Here is a 16,390-nt window from a genome sequence, read left to right as displayed (position 1 = left end):
TAAAAAATAAATATTCACAAAAATTATGCCTTAACTTGTATGTTAATATGACTTATTAATATAACTTGTCAACTTGTATAAAAAGAAATTCTTTTATTTAAGAACGCGATTACTTTAAAACATTTTTGAAGTAATTGTTACGCTTTACGAGAATACAAATTTGAACAAAGATGATAAATGTATTCACATAAAGGTGAGCAATTAGTCTAAAAGCGCTGAGTAAAAAGAGTTGATTTTTTTATTCACCCAGCATGAGCTGAAAAGATTATAAAACAGATATTTAAGCCATATAAAACAGTTGTAAAAAGTATATTTAAACTTGTGTTTCCTTTTTTTTTTCAAACAAATTTATTTACATGATATTTAATTAAATGTAACAAAAATATATATATATATATATATATATATATATATACATATGTATATATTAAAAACCCTTCATAAAACAAAATTTTCTTTAAAAAAAATTGAAGACAATTAAAAACAATTGAATAATATTGAAGGCACTTTTCAAAATCAGTTATAGCAGCCGCCATCTATAGGACCGAGGCTATTGTAAAGAAGCCTATTGTAAGCCTTTTGGAAGATAGCCTATTGTAAAAAAAACCATATTAAAATAATTAAAAATAGTTATTACCGATAGGGACTATGATTAAACATACTTAAAAATTTACGTGATTCCAAATTAGCAGAAAACTATAGAAAAGTAAGTTAGTAAAAATTAAAAAAGAACAAAATAGAAACCGGATTTTTAAAAACTACTTAACCCAGAGCATTTTGACAATGGTGTTCAGTATTGAAACTAAAATCTTTTAATCAAAAGCCAACTCATTTAACTAATCTCATTCAGAGAGGAAAATAATTAATAACACTAAAGATAAAAAAAAATATTATGAGGTAAATTGTACTGTAGTAATATCAAATGTTATCTTGGCGTTTAGTGAATAATTAAAAGCAGTTAGTGAAACTACCAGTAATTATTTTTAACGATAGACACCAACGGGGAACGTAAGCCAAGCTGTCTATCAACACAAAACATTACAACAATAACATCACAACAATTACGCAAAGCATTTGCAAACAGCCTAAGATGTTTGTAAGATCACATTACAGTAAATATTAACAGACATGTTTTCTATACACATATAACTAAAAAGGGCCAGAAAACAGAAATTAAATATATAACAGTAAGGGATTGTCCATAAGTTATGCAAAGCAAAATGTATTTAAAAAACAGAAGTAAGAGATATTAGGCTCTTTTTTTTTAAACTTAAGTTTATGCCAAAAATTAGATAATGTTTTTGATAAAAAAATTTTGTTCTAATTGTCAGATTAGTATTTTTTAGTTTAATTAATGTTATTTTTTTGATCTAATTTAATTTGCTTATATCACCAAGTGGTGTGAGTAATATGAGCACTTTTGCTACTTTTTTTAAAAGTAGCAAAAGTGCTCATATTAAAATCATATTAAAAGTAGTTTTTTTTTCTGTGTTTTTAATAAAAAATTTCGAGTGTCCAAATATCTAAGTGAATCATGAATAGAAATCCCTAAAAATTGATTATTCGCAAAAACTTTGGATCCAGCATAATTATATATAAAAATATTTGAATTTCCGCTTAAGATGCTCATCATAATCTACCCTACACTTACTGTAGGAGAGCTTATTTATGTAAAAGAGCTTATTTAAGTTATTTACAAAAAATAAAATTTATATATGTATATATATATATGTATATATATGTATATATATATATATATATATATATATATATATATATATATATATATATATATATATATATATATATATATATATATATATATATACACAAAAACTTTCATGTCTACAGATAACATTTTTTTAATTGTAGACATGAAAGTTTTCAATTATCCCACCGGACCTTCGACCCCTGTATGAGGGGTGTTAGCCTTCCCATCTAAATGATGGGTGGTCAGTCCCCCCATACTGAAACCACCTCTAAAATGACCGATGGGTCAAAGGTCCGGGCTTCTTTTGCCGGAAGACTTTATAATCTCCATACGTAAGTTCTGAAAATAGAAATGAAAATTGAAATTTTTTTAAACTGAATTTTAAATTTTTAGTTTTAAATGATGGAGCAATATTAAAACTAAAAAATGTACTACTTATAACCAAGCAAATATTATAGCAATTGAGAACTTATAATTACCGTTTGGTGTTTTATCCAAAAAAAAACATTGATTTAAAGTACATAATATAAGTACATTTACATAAGAAAAATTAAAAAAAGTAGTAAAAAAAGACTTTATCAAAATATTAATAGTTTATACTAAATAACAAACTAAATTAAGAACAGAATGCCTAACTTACCAACTCGCCTTTGAAAGAGAACTAAAAAAAAAAAAAAAAAAAAAAATAAAACTTAAAAAAGAAACTTAACCAACAATATATATATATATATATATATATATATATATATATATATATATATATATATATATATATATATATATATATATATATATATGTATATTAGTATCAACACTTATTTAATTTTTTCTTACTTCAACACAGTGTTTCACCATCAGTAGGTTAATCAGAAAGAATTTTCCTAATGAACCCACTGATGGTGAAACGCTGTGTAGAAAAAAGAAAAAATTTGATAAGTGTTTTTACCAATATGTTGCTCTGTTCTTTAGGAACATTGACACACTAACATAATTTATGTATACAATATATTCTTGCTTACCAAGCTGTTGCTTCAGATCTAAAATAGAAAAAACATTTTTAATTTTATTTTTAAAAAAAAAGTGAAAAAGAAAATCAAGATAATAAAACCAAACTAACTTATTACTTCATTGCTATCTAAAAAAATTAGGACGCTATTATAATGTTTTGAAAGTGTTTTACCTAAGTGAAAAACTACCAAAAGAAAATTATTCAGTTACCGGATAATGAAGTTGGTGAAGCTAAATGGAAATGATATTTATTGCTTGTTTTTTTATTAAATAAAAAACAGAAAAGTAACAAACCCCAAAATGACAAAAATTATTATAGAACATTATATATAAGTAGAACAAAGGTAGTGATAGTGGATTTAATCCAAAAATAGAAAGAACTTTTAGAAAAAAGCTTACTGCTTTTAAATCTACAAAAATTACCAACTTACATTTTTCTATCTACATTTATTTATAATAAAATATGAGTTAATGAATTACCATTATTTATAGTTGATCCAGAAGCAACTAAAATAAATAATTAAATAAAAAGTTTATTTATATAATCTTGACGATAATGTTGAAATAAACAATATTTATTGCTTGAAAAATTAAGTAACAAATGTAATTCAAGTATATTTAAATAAATGTACTAAGTTACCTGTTGTGGCTGGTGCAACTGAAGTTATAACTAAAATAAAAAAGCTATTTTATCTATCTTATCTATATTATCCCGATGATTGTGTTTAAATAAACAATATCTATTGATTCTTTTTAAAATCAAATAAAAGACATTACTATTTGCTGATGCACCAGCTGCTGATGCACCAACTGATGATGCTACCACACCTAAATGACAAAATTTATTAAAATATATAAAACATATTCAATGATTTAAAAGAAAACTCAAAAGAAGCTTTTAAATCAACAAAATCTTAAAGACAAAGTTCCTACTGAGTTCTATCTGTCTGTCTAAAATTAAAAATTGAGATAAAATTACTTACAATAAAATTGCTAATGCTGCATTCGTACTCGAATAAAATCTAAATGATAAAACTTACTTAAGTCGCTGTCAGCTTGCCTGTCTAAAAAATTTTTTTATTATCATTAATCCTAATCTATTATCTATAAATAAATTTACTAATATAAACTATAAATAAACTTGAACTAATATAAACTATAAATAAACTTACTAATATAAACTATAAAAAAACTACTATATAAACTAATATAAACTAAAAATAAACTAATATAACTATGTTACTAATATAAACTATAAATTAACTACTATACACTATATAGTTATTAAAAATGCCTTCAGCTCCTTCTAATTGCTCTAAAAAAATAACACAATACTTGCTTAAAATGATCTAAAAACACTGAAACACTTTACTAAAAAAACTGAAACACTTTACTAAAAAAAACTATTTTACCAGTCATTTTAGTTCTAACTGTTTCTAAAAAAAACAGAAAAATAAAAACAACGAACAACAAACAAATTTTAGTTTTTAAACAATGAACAACATCAATTCCACTTGAAACTAAAAATCTATTAGCTCTAATCAGCTTGAAGACCTTGCTTGAAAGACCGCGTGGAATAAATAAACGCTTTTAGAAAAGCCTAGAAAGTTCTTTATTAAAAAAGAAAGTGAAACGACATTAACACTATTAAATTACAGTATTCATATTTAGAAGATTAGGTAAATTACAGTATTCATATTTGGATTGTACTAAAAAAACTATTTTACCAGACATTTAGTTCTAGATTCTTCTAAAAAATGAAAACACGCGATAAAAATTAGAAAAATAAAAACAACTAACAACAAACAAACGATTATTTAAATTTTTATTTTAAACAATGAACAACATCAATTATTCTTGAAAATAAAAGTATATCAACTCTAATTTGCTTGCTGACCTTACTCAAAAGACCGCATGGATCATAATCGCGCATAAAAAAAGTCTTGAAACTACTTATAAACTAAGAAATAGTGTATTTTACAGAATACAGAACCGTAAGTAACAATACGAACAATGAGTAATTATGCGTAACTATGCGCAATAATAAAAATATTATTATCTAGATATTATCTAATAGATATTATCTAATAATATTATATAATATCTAGATCGAATTCAAAAAAAAATCTGATTGAAGTCGACATTGATAATCTAAGAAAAAAACTTATTATAAGTAATCGAAATAGATTAATTCCAATTAAAAAGACAATTATTTTTATTGGTTGCAACGATATTGCTTTTCTAGATCTTCGTGATGACAGTAAGTATCATCCAGATATTGGAGAAAAATGTAAAGACGACATTGGCATTGGTAACTTTGTAGAGCTTTCAAATTTTTGTATTGAAGCAGGTGATAAAGTTCTTGGAAACCATACTCGTTATGTTCCTAAAAATGCAACCTATATATCTTAAACCGCACAAAACAAACTTATTGAATGCTGTGGAAAAACAATCAAAGAAGTTTTAATTAGGATAATTAAATAGTCAGATTATTTTTATTTATTGTGTGATGAAACCTCTGATTGTTTTAATGTTGAACTGCTATCTCTAGTTATAAGATACATTGACTGTGATAATGTTATTTATGAAGACTTTCTATGGTTTATTGAATGTAAATCTGGTACAACTGGTCTTAGTCTTGCGAAAAACATAATTTCTGCAATTGATGATCTTTGCCTTGATATCCAAAAATGTAGGGATCATAGATATGATGGTGCTGGAGCAATATCTGGTAAATTAAAAAGTATTTCATCTAGAATTAAATTTATCAATTCAAAGGCCATTTTTGTTCACTGTGCATGCCATAAACTTAATTTTGTTGTTAGTAAATCATGCAATCTTCTGAGTGTTAGAATTGTCAAATTTTTTTAACTTATTACCTAAACGCACCAGCTGTCTCAATAAATTCATTTTTCATGGTCAAGCAAAATTAATTGATACATATCGAACTAGATGGGTTCAGAAACTTAAAGGTCTGGATGTTTTTTTGATAACTACATATCCGTTTTTCTTTTAATTGATGAAATAGCATACAATGAAGATAAAAGCTATAATATTGATACTTCTTCAAAAGCTTCATGTTTTTCTAAATTATATGACAAATTCTTCTTTTTTTGTAAGTTTAGTTTTAACAACAACAAAAAAAAGACTATTTCTATGCCGTCACTGGTGTCCTCCAAACAAAAGCGTTTGATATATCACAACAGTGCAATAAAATAAAGTGTTTAAGAACTCAAATTTTAGATTAAAAAAAAAATATTGATGTCTTTAATAACGAATGGAACTTAATTGCTCTTGACCAAACTAAGACTCTTAATGTTTCAGAAGTTAAACAAAGGCTCTGTGGCAGACAAATTTATAGAGATAATCATCCCTCTGACACAGTTTAAGATTATTTCAAATATTCCATCACATTTCCTATTCTAGATCATTTAATTAATAAATTAAAAGGTAGATTTGATGAAGGTGAAATGATTATTTACAAAGGTTTATCTGGTATTCCTGCGAGTATTGTAAAAAAAATAAATAAAGAAAAATGTTTTTGGAAGTTAGATCTTATGAAATTTTTATTTTTATATATCGGATATGCCTCATCCTACATCAATTCATGCTGAACTAGATTTGTGGGAAACATTTTGGTACAATCAATCTGTGATCCCATCCACTATTACAGAGACTTTAAAGTCTATTGATATGAGGGGTTTCCCAAACATTAGGGAAGGTTTTTAAATAATGGGAACAATTCCAATTACTACATGCGAATGCGAGATGAGCGTTTCTGTTATACGCAGACTGAAAACTTATATTTGAAGTGACATGACAGAGTCCAGATGTAATTCTTTAGCTCTAATGTCTATTCATCAAGAAATAATTCTTGATGTAGAAGAGATTTAAACATTCTTTTTGTTTAAGGGGAACAACGCTTAGAGATGGTTTTTACCTAATACTGGTTTATTAATTTCTTTTTTGTTTGTAGACTATATTTGTGTGTTTTATTTTATTTTATATTTAAGTTTATCTTATACTTAGTGAAAATTAAAAAAACCAAGATAAAAAATTAAAAAAAAAAACTATGAAGAAAAGTTTGGCCTAACTGCCTATCAGGAAAAGAAAAGAATTCAGAAATGGATGGCTAACCTAAGGCAACAATAATAACACTTTACAATAACTGCCTGTCTAGAAAAGGAAAGAATACAGAAACGGAGGGCTAACCTTAGAACCCATGACAGTTTACAGATGGATTGCAAAGTCCTATGGCTTACCTTCTTGTTGGTGCACTTTGTTAAATAGGTTAGACAAGAAAAAAATGTCTTACTTATGAACAGAATAGTCAAGGCAACATTTTTATTAGTTTTGTTTTATATGGGTAGTTGAGAACAATGCCAAATAATAATAAATACTGATGCTGCTTTGATGACGAATTGCCAAAATATAGTCGGTGATATCTTTTTGCTACTTTCTTCCCCCCTCCCTCACTGGTCCGCGGAGGGGTTTACAAAGTATCATCACTATATATTTGGCAACTCGAAGCAAAGCAGGCAGCAACCACAAAAAATCCTGTATACGCCCCTGTATGTATATATATATATATATATATATATATATATATATATATATATATATATATATATACATATACACTGAGGCATATTCGATTAGACGCATCAATTTTTTTCTCTTTGTCTTAATTTTTTTTATGAATTGTCAACTGATATGCATGCAAGTTATTATCAAAATAATTGTTGTGTTGTGGGTTAATAAAAATCACACAAAAATTTTTTTTATGTGTCTTTATTAACATGAGAGCATTTTTGATATACAAAAGTACATTTTTTAATTGGAATATATCTATAGACGCAGTCATATTTTTGACATTAAAAGATGGAAATTAGTAATGCGTATGTCCTCCATTACACTGGATCACCTCAAAAATTCTGCCTTTCATTGACTCCACTAGTCGTTGAAGTGTAGTTTGATCCAACTCGGACCATGCTTCAAGGATTTTACACTTTAACTCAGTATCAGTTTTAAATTGGTGTCCGGCTGCTTTAGCGTCATAAACTTTTCTTGATGGCATTCCCCACACGTTCTCGATTGGATTTAAGTCCGGGCTACAAGCTGGCCATTCGAGAACCGGGATGTTGTGGTCTTTAAACCATTTCATAGAATGCCTAGATGTGTGAATTGCAGCATTATCTTGCTGAAATATGGCATTATCGTCCATATTTTCATCCATATAAGTTATGAGAACATCATCCAACATTTCTGTATACTTTATCGAGTTCATTTTAGGTAAACCACAACACAGAGTCAATTTTCCTGAATAAGAAATTCCACCCCAAACCATTAAACTTCCTCCTCCATAATTTCGTTTTGTTTGTGGGTCATTTATTCCTCTTAGATCATGCCAATAACAAATGTAAGAGTCCGGACCATCTAAATTGAACTTTTTTTCATCTAAAAATATTACGTTTTGCCACTCATGAGTCCAATGCATATGGTTTTTAGCAAACTGTAATCAAGCAATTTTATGGTGTTTTTTTAACATTGGTTTTTTCTGTAGTTTCGTCCACTTTACGTTTGGTGTTGTACGTAGAATATGTGCAACATGTTTATTGGTGACAGGCAATAATAATTTATCCTTTATTTGTGTTGCATTCAATTTATTTTTGGTTGCTTCGAAGCGAATTCGATTAATTTGCCGATTTGTTAATACTTTGTTGCCGTTTGTTGCTTTTTTTACACCGTAATTGTCACCTTTTGCAATGTAGTTTCGTACAACATGGTCAGATCTTCCAATTTTTCTTGCTATTTTTCGTATAGAAAGTGCTGGTGAGATTTCTGAGCCACGATATTAACAAATTTGTATTTTTTCAGCACATGTCAAATACTTTTGTTTAGGCATTTCGTAAAATGCAATAAAAATGATACTGGCAGAGCAAAAGATAAAATTACACTAAAATTTATCAATTTATTTATGTAAAAGTGATTAAAAATCAATAATTACCGTTATTAACCTGATTGCGTCTATAGATATATTCCAATTAAAAAATGTGCTTTTGTATATCAAACATACTCTCATGTTATTAAAGACACATAGAAAAAATCATTTTGTGGTTTTTATTAGCCCACAACACAACAAATATTTTGATAATAACTTGCATGCATATCAGTTGACAATACATAGAAAAAAATTAAGATAGAGAGAAAAAAATTGGTGCGTCTAAACGAATATGCCTCAGTGTATATATATATATATATATATATATATATATATATATATATATATATATATATATATATATATATATATAAATATATATATATATATATATTTATATATATGTATTTATATGTATATATATATATATATATATATATATTTATATATATATATAAATATATAAAGAAGTAACCCAGTGGGCACGGTACGTTTTTAAAACGTTTTTTAGACGTTTTTATAAGGTTTAAACCTAATAAAAACGTCTAAAGAACGTTTTTAAAAACGTACTGTGTCCACTTGGAAGATAAAAAAAAAACAACTTTTTTACGGTACGGTAAAAAAAATCCGTTCAAAAATACTATTAAATTAAAAAACCGCTACAAAATTCAAAACACGTATTTGTTGTGCCAATTTATAATAGATTTTACATTTGGCATACAACTGTAGCTATCTTTGACTGTGTTCCTGTTAAAGATTTTATGCAGTCTTTTATTATTAGGAAAATTTTTGTCTATAAGTTTCAAAAAACATTTTCCCACGTTGGTGCTAACGTTTAACCCTCCATTTAGCAAAAACGTTAGCACCAACGTGGAAAAATGTTTTTTGAAACTTATAGACAAAAATTTTCCTAATAATAAAAGACTGCATAAAATCTTTAACAGGAACACAGTCAAAGTTAAGTACAGTTGTATGCCAAGTGTAAAATCGATTATAAATTTGCACAACAAATACATTTTATGCAACAATACAAATCAACGGAACTGTAACTGCTATAATAAAAATCTCTGTCTGTTGTTTATTAAATGTTTAACAAGCAACATTGTATATCAAGCAACTGTTACCACTGATAATCTTGATTCATCTTTTATTGAAAAATCCTACAATGGGATAAGTGAGGCACCTTTTAAATTAAAATAAGCTAATCACGTTATATCATTTAACATCTCCAAATACAAAAATCATGCTAAGCTCTCAAAGCATGTATGGAAGTTAAAATAAGCTAATTTAGTTCCTGAGTTAAGTGGAAAAATCTCAGGCAATGTATAGCATACAATCCAACATCCAAATCTTGCAAATCATGTCTCACCAAAAAATATGAAATTCTATATTATAAAAATACTAATTTATTGAATAAAAAAAGTCAGATTGTTTCTAAGTGTAGACAAAGAAACAAATTCCTTCTTTCCCAATATGACACTGGCAATTAAAAAAGATGTTTTTGCATATTATTATTATCATTATTACTACTATTATTGCTATTATTATTATTATTATTATTATTATTATTATTATTATTATTATTTGACGTCAGAACTCATTACATTGTTTTTTTTGAATTTTGTAACGATTTTTTAATTGTATTTTTGAATGAATTTCTCTTGATTTAAATATATGACTGATGAGTGCCACAAACGGCATGAAACTTTAAGTACCGTAAAAAAGTTGGTTTTTATGTATATATATATATATATATATATATATATATATATATATATATATATATATATATATATATATATATATATATATTTATAGATATGTATATATAGATAGAGATATTTACAAGATATTTCAAGATTGCCAAGTTTACTGGAAATAAGGTACACAAAAAAATTTACATAGGTTTCGTGATATAATATATTCAAAAAGTAGCATAAATCTAAATACGTTAAAAATTAAATATTGTGCAAATTAAAATAAAATGAATGAAAATAAATAGAGTGTAAGTTTGACAAACTTTGATACAATTTTAAATGTTAGTATTAAACAATCCATTTTAATCTTAGATTCCAGCTATTGGTTGTCAGGTTTTTGATGTGCAACCCATCATCGTTTACTAAAAAACAATTGCATAATCTTATTAAAAAAAAAGTTTAAAGAAACATATTGTGTTAAAAAGTCTATTACCCATCCACTGCTTTGTTCCATATGTTACATTAAATTCCATATCTTCTTCAAACGATATTACTTTAGACCAATAAAGTTTTTTATGATTTTAATTTCAAAATCATTATTTGTTACAACCAAACACTTTTTAAATACTTCATGAAACATTAAATATAACTTTTGGTTTCTGTGTATGGCATATAGTTCTCTATTTAAAACATGATGTCCAAGAATTGCTCCGATGCGCACATCCATTGCTTAAATTTTCACACATTATTTTTAATAAAAATGATAAAAAATAATCATTATAATAAGGCAAAGAAATACCTCAGAAAATTTTTTAAAATTTAACTTGAAAACAATAAAACTGCAAAAAAAAAAAAAAAAAGACCTATTTAGAAAAGTAAAAATAAAACATTGAACGAAAATGTAAACCTTGCCAATACGATCCATTATCTTTTGAAAAGTAACATGCAGGTTTTTGCAAACTACAATAGCAAAAGGCTCACAATAAGTTTAAATAAATAAGTTTAATTAAATACCTAATACTTACGTTATATAATTTAAAATGATAAAAATAATTCCTTTGCAGAGAGATTAATCATCTTGAGAGAATTTGTGATTAACAATGTTTATTGAAATTTTTATTTAATTAAATTTGTAATTAGACGACGTAACTATATGACCTTATAATCATATTTAATTATCAAATCATTTTGAAGTAAATAGGGCTCGAAAATGCCTTTGAAAAACAAACAAAAGATATATAAGTTATTTATAAAATCGAAATTATCCAAAATTAATTAATTTAAAAAAGCTGAACATAAAATAATTTTTGTATTAGAACAAAATAAGCAAAAGTGTTAAAATATAGAATGGTGTTTGGTATATCAACTGTTAAAAGACGTATCCTTTATGATTTTAATTTTCTTGAAGAATATCAAATTAATTTTAATATGTTAAATGTTAAACCAACCAAATTAAGTTGCATTGTTTAATCAAATAAAACCGTAAAAGAAAAAGTTATACAAGTTGCTTAAAGATTTTGTTATTCAAACTATTTTAACTTAGGAAGATTTAACTGAGTATTTTTATCTCATTACTTTAAAATGAAAAACTTACGTTACTATTTAAAAGGAGAAATTTTTACGTATGATAATTTTTGTTTCACTATCTAAATTTTCCGTCACGTCGCTACATTGACCTGATGGAAAAAAAAATTTTTCTCAGGTTTTAATAAAGGTTGGAATAATATTTAGTAATAATTTAGTTATCGGAAGACTTTTAACGCTAAAATCTAAACTACACGTAAAACTGCTATAGAGGAGATTTATTTTAATATTAAAAAAAAATAAAAAATGGTATTCAATCAATCAAGCATAAACAAATAAGTTTAATTTTATAACAAATAAGCTATAGTTTATACTATATCAAACTTGTATGATTTATCTCTTAATTGCTAAAAGTTTATTAATATTATTTATATACTTATCAGAATTTAAAATAAATGTTATAATAAAAATGAATTATATATTGCATTTGATTATAATGTACACACTGTTACGAGTATGTTAAATACATCTGTATAAAATTTACGTAATAATTTGTATGTAAAAGAATATACTCATGTATTTTGATTCATAAATAGACAAATGCATAAATATATACAAAATTTGACGAATATATGCCAAAGTTTGCCATGAAGCAAAAAGATTGAAGTTTCCACATGTTTAACTCATCGAATTTCTCCATGCATTTAAAATTAACAATTTGGAGACTCATAAATTTTTTTAAATTTTTTGTGGATTCATATAGTTATTATTACTTTTTTTAAATAAAATTGTTTATTAAAGCATGTTTACATTGATTTATAAGTTTAAGCTTTTTAAAATGTTCTTTTAGGTATGTAACAACGAAACTTTTTTTAGAGAAAATTTTCCTCATGCCGTTTTTCAGTCATGTCATAGAGACTTTTTCGGGCTTTTTAATATTAAACGTTTAATTATTATTTATAAAATCTTAGATAAATTTTCTAACAAATCATGGAATCTGAGGATTTAATAGCTTTTGACGACATGAACATTTCAGAGGTTTATAAATGATCATATATGTATATTTTGCATAAATCAATTCTTAACTATTTAGTCTTTTCTTTCTTAAATTGTTTGGTAAAATAATTGTTTATATCAATCTTGACTATGTATTATGTAAGTCTTGCATATAGATTTAGTTGTAAATAGGTGTTGTAAATATATTATACTTACGTACAAAGTACATATACAAAATGGATTATGTAGATCACAAATTCCTACAATATTTTAAAAAGGAAATTGTTGGACACAGTGATTGCCATTCAGATATGTGAGTTTTTTGATTTTTTTAGCAGGATGTTTTTGATGCTGAAGCTTTAAAGGTATATTTAATGCTTTATTTATAATGATATCTTAAAGCATATTTAAAATTGTAAGTTAGTAAAGAATTATTTAGTGTACAAATTTATATTATAGTTAACTATTTTGATTGATCATTTTACTTCAATCTCTGCCATAAAAAAAGTAGATGACTGTATTGGGGTCCGAAAAATAGATGACTGTGTAGGGATTCAAAAAGTGACTGTGACGGGAAGGTAATATTATTTACATAGAGCATATTATTTGTTAAACTTATTAGAAAGAGTAGAAAACAAAAAAAAAAAAAAATTAGGAAAAGTAACCTTTGCTATATTTTCTAAACTCAAAAAATTTATTTTTTGTTTTCTAGTTTTATTTCTGAAAGTACTAAAATAAGCTTAGATACTTTCTTTTCTTTTGAGATTATCACATATTAAAAGACCATTTAGACTCTGCATATACTTTGTAGCCAAATGAAACAAAAGCTAAGAAGAAATTTGAAATAAAACATGGGAAAGAGGCTCAGGAACCAGCCAAATTTAGTAAGTAAAACTCTTTGATAAAATAAGAAAAGATGGAATGTTAATGTGCAATAAGAGTAAGGCTTCCGCTCATAATCCTATATATCAACGTAAAAAAGTGGCACAGTTTCATAAGCAAGAGGTTCTGTACCATGCGTTCCTAACAGTGTTTACTAAATACAATTAATGAACTTGAACCAATTCCTTTTTTCTACTGATTCATTAGATATTTCAAAATCGCTAGATTTTCATCCAGGTTTTTTTGATAATGTTTTAGGAAAAACTAGAATCAATGATATTGATAAGTTGTGATGCACTGACCAAAATATTGTATACATTGGTTCTAAGTTGTATTGAAAACTTCACAAAAAAGAGGATTAAGCGGAAGAAGTTTTTTGGTCTGTCAGGAGAGATATGCGGCAACTTGCGAATTGCTAAAATATTTTTAAGTAGCTAGATGGTATACATACTTTATATTTCAACTCTTTAGATATGTTTTATTCGGAGTAACTTTGAGCAACTTTCTGAGGCTATAGAAATATATACAAAAAGAAAAGATTTGTCTCTTAAAGCATGTTTAAAGCAAAACTTGTATAACCACATAGAAAAATCTGCTAATCTTGTGCAGTATTCAGTTTACTCTAGGAAAAAAAATGACGAGGCTGCTTAGAACTCCAAGTTTGTTCATTCTTTTAAAGGTTGGCAAGATTATTTATTCTGTGATACGACAGACCCTTTAAATAAAAAACGACAAATTAATTTAAGAAAAAGGTCAAGACTTTCACAAGAAGATGATTTGCTTATTGTTAAAAATCAGTATTAGGGTTAAAAAGCTTATTCTACAGTAATTTTCATTTTTATGATAAAAGCAGCTATAAAAATCTTAGAAATAGTGCATGTGCACTCATAACTTTATTAAAGAGAGGTGGTCAACCTGCTAGAATTTTTTTTTGGAACAGATTTGTTCCAAGAAGAAAATGATAAATAGATCAATTAAAAAGACACAAAAATCTTGACAGTTTAAACCGTATTTTAGTAAAGTCTCTGAAAGTTATTTAGTTGAAAGGAAAAGGTATAACCAAATAGCATCAGTAATTAATCCAGGAGATACGATTCTTGCAATTAAAATAACTTTCTTAAAAATGTAGCCGTTTAGTTGGTGGTATTCTTGCAAATAATAAGTTTATATTTGCAAGCTTAAAAGGGTCTGAAAGTCATGTTTTAGAGTGGAATTTGGTAATAAAAATTTGTTCAAAGTTAGTATTAAAATCGCTAAAGGACGTAAAAGCCACTAAAAATTGACATAGGATTAATATACTTTTTGCATCTCTTGATGTGAAAGACGAAGATAAAGAACTATTTTATTCTCATAGGGGATTTTCTGGATAAAATGAATCAAGTTTTTAATCAGGCTCCATTGGCTTTAATGGAATTAACGTGTTGGAAGCAACTAATGAAGATTAATACCGGTATGTATTTTTTATTATTAGTTGCTATTCATAAATACTTAAAAGTTAACTTGAGTAGATTAACAAATCTTGATTTTTATGTTCTAACACGCGATAACTAAAAATCTGGACAAAGATTTTTAGTTATCAGGTGTTTGGGTTTGCATCCGGATGGCAACAAAAACTTTATTGTAAATCATTTTCGAATAAAGAACATACCAAAATCTACTATTTATAATATACTTAAAAAAAAGGGGAACAATAAAGGACCAGGAAGAAAATTCGGAAGTGAATGAATTGAATTTTTACTTCAGCAATACTAATATTCTGGAAATGCTGTATCTTACTCTTCTGACATAAATGCAGCATCAAATGATGCAAGGTTAAAAAGAAAAGACAAATTCGAGCCAAAACTTTTTGTTTGGATTGCATTCTCTACAATGGGAATCTCTCAGTAGTACATTGCTCCGTCAGGCCAAGCTTTCAATGAAGGTGTGTATATTTCAAAATGTCTTGTTAGATTGAAGAAATTCGTTGAAAAACAATCATTAAAATTATAATATTGTTTTTTGGCCTAATCTAGCTTCATTGCATTATTCCCGTAAATTACCGCTATCTTAAAGCAAAAATTATTAAATTTGTACCAAAAGAGCATAATCCTACTAATTTGCCAGAATTTCGTCCGAATGAAGATTTTTGGTCTAAACTTAAGAGATTAGTGTTCAACAAAACTGGCAAGCTGAAAACCTAGGCAAAATTAAAAAGCGGAGTTTTCGATTAAAAAGAATCGACATAGAACGCGTACATCGGCTTGCTGCCGCCACATTTACAAGAGTTGACACTGTTCGTCGTCATGGCATGAAAAACTTATAAATCTATTTGTTTTTATTATTTAGAATTTTTTTGTTATGATACTTTTTTAATTGTTAAAAAAATGACTCCGTTAAAAAGTTATACCATTTTTAATTTTGTCCAGATTTTTAGTTATCACATGTTATAAATATTTTGTGAAGCCTAATTATTCAAATTTTTACAAAGTATAAAAGCGTTTAAAAAAAGTATTTAGGCCTAATTTAGCATTTTTTTTAAACTAAAGCTTTTAGTCCAACACATAATAAACATACAATATGATAAACTTAGTTATGCCAAATTCGCTTCAGGAAAATCTTAAGTGATAAAGGATCGGCCTTAAAAAGGCTGAT

This window comes from Hydra vulgaris, chromosome 15 (genome assembly GCF_038396675.1).
Source record: "Hydra vulgaris chromosome 15, alternate assembly HydraT2T_AEP".
NCBI lineage: Eukaryota > Metazoa > Cnidaria > Hydrozoa > Anthoathecata > Hydridae > Hydra > Hydra vulgaris.
The sequence above is the reverse complement of the archived record's forward strand: the minus strand, read 5'-3'. Positions refer to the sequence as shown.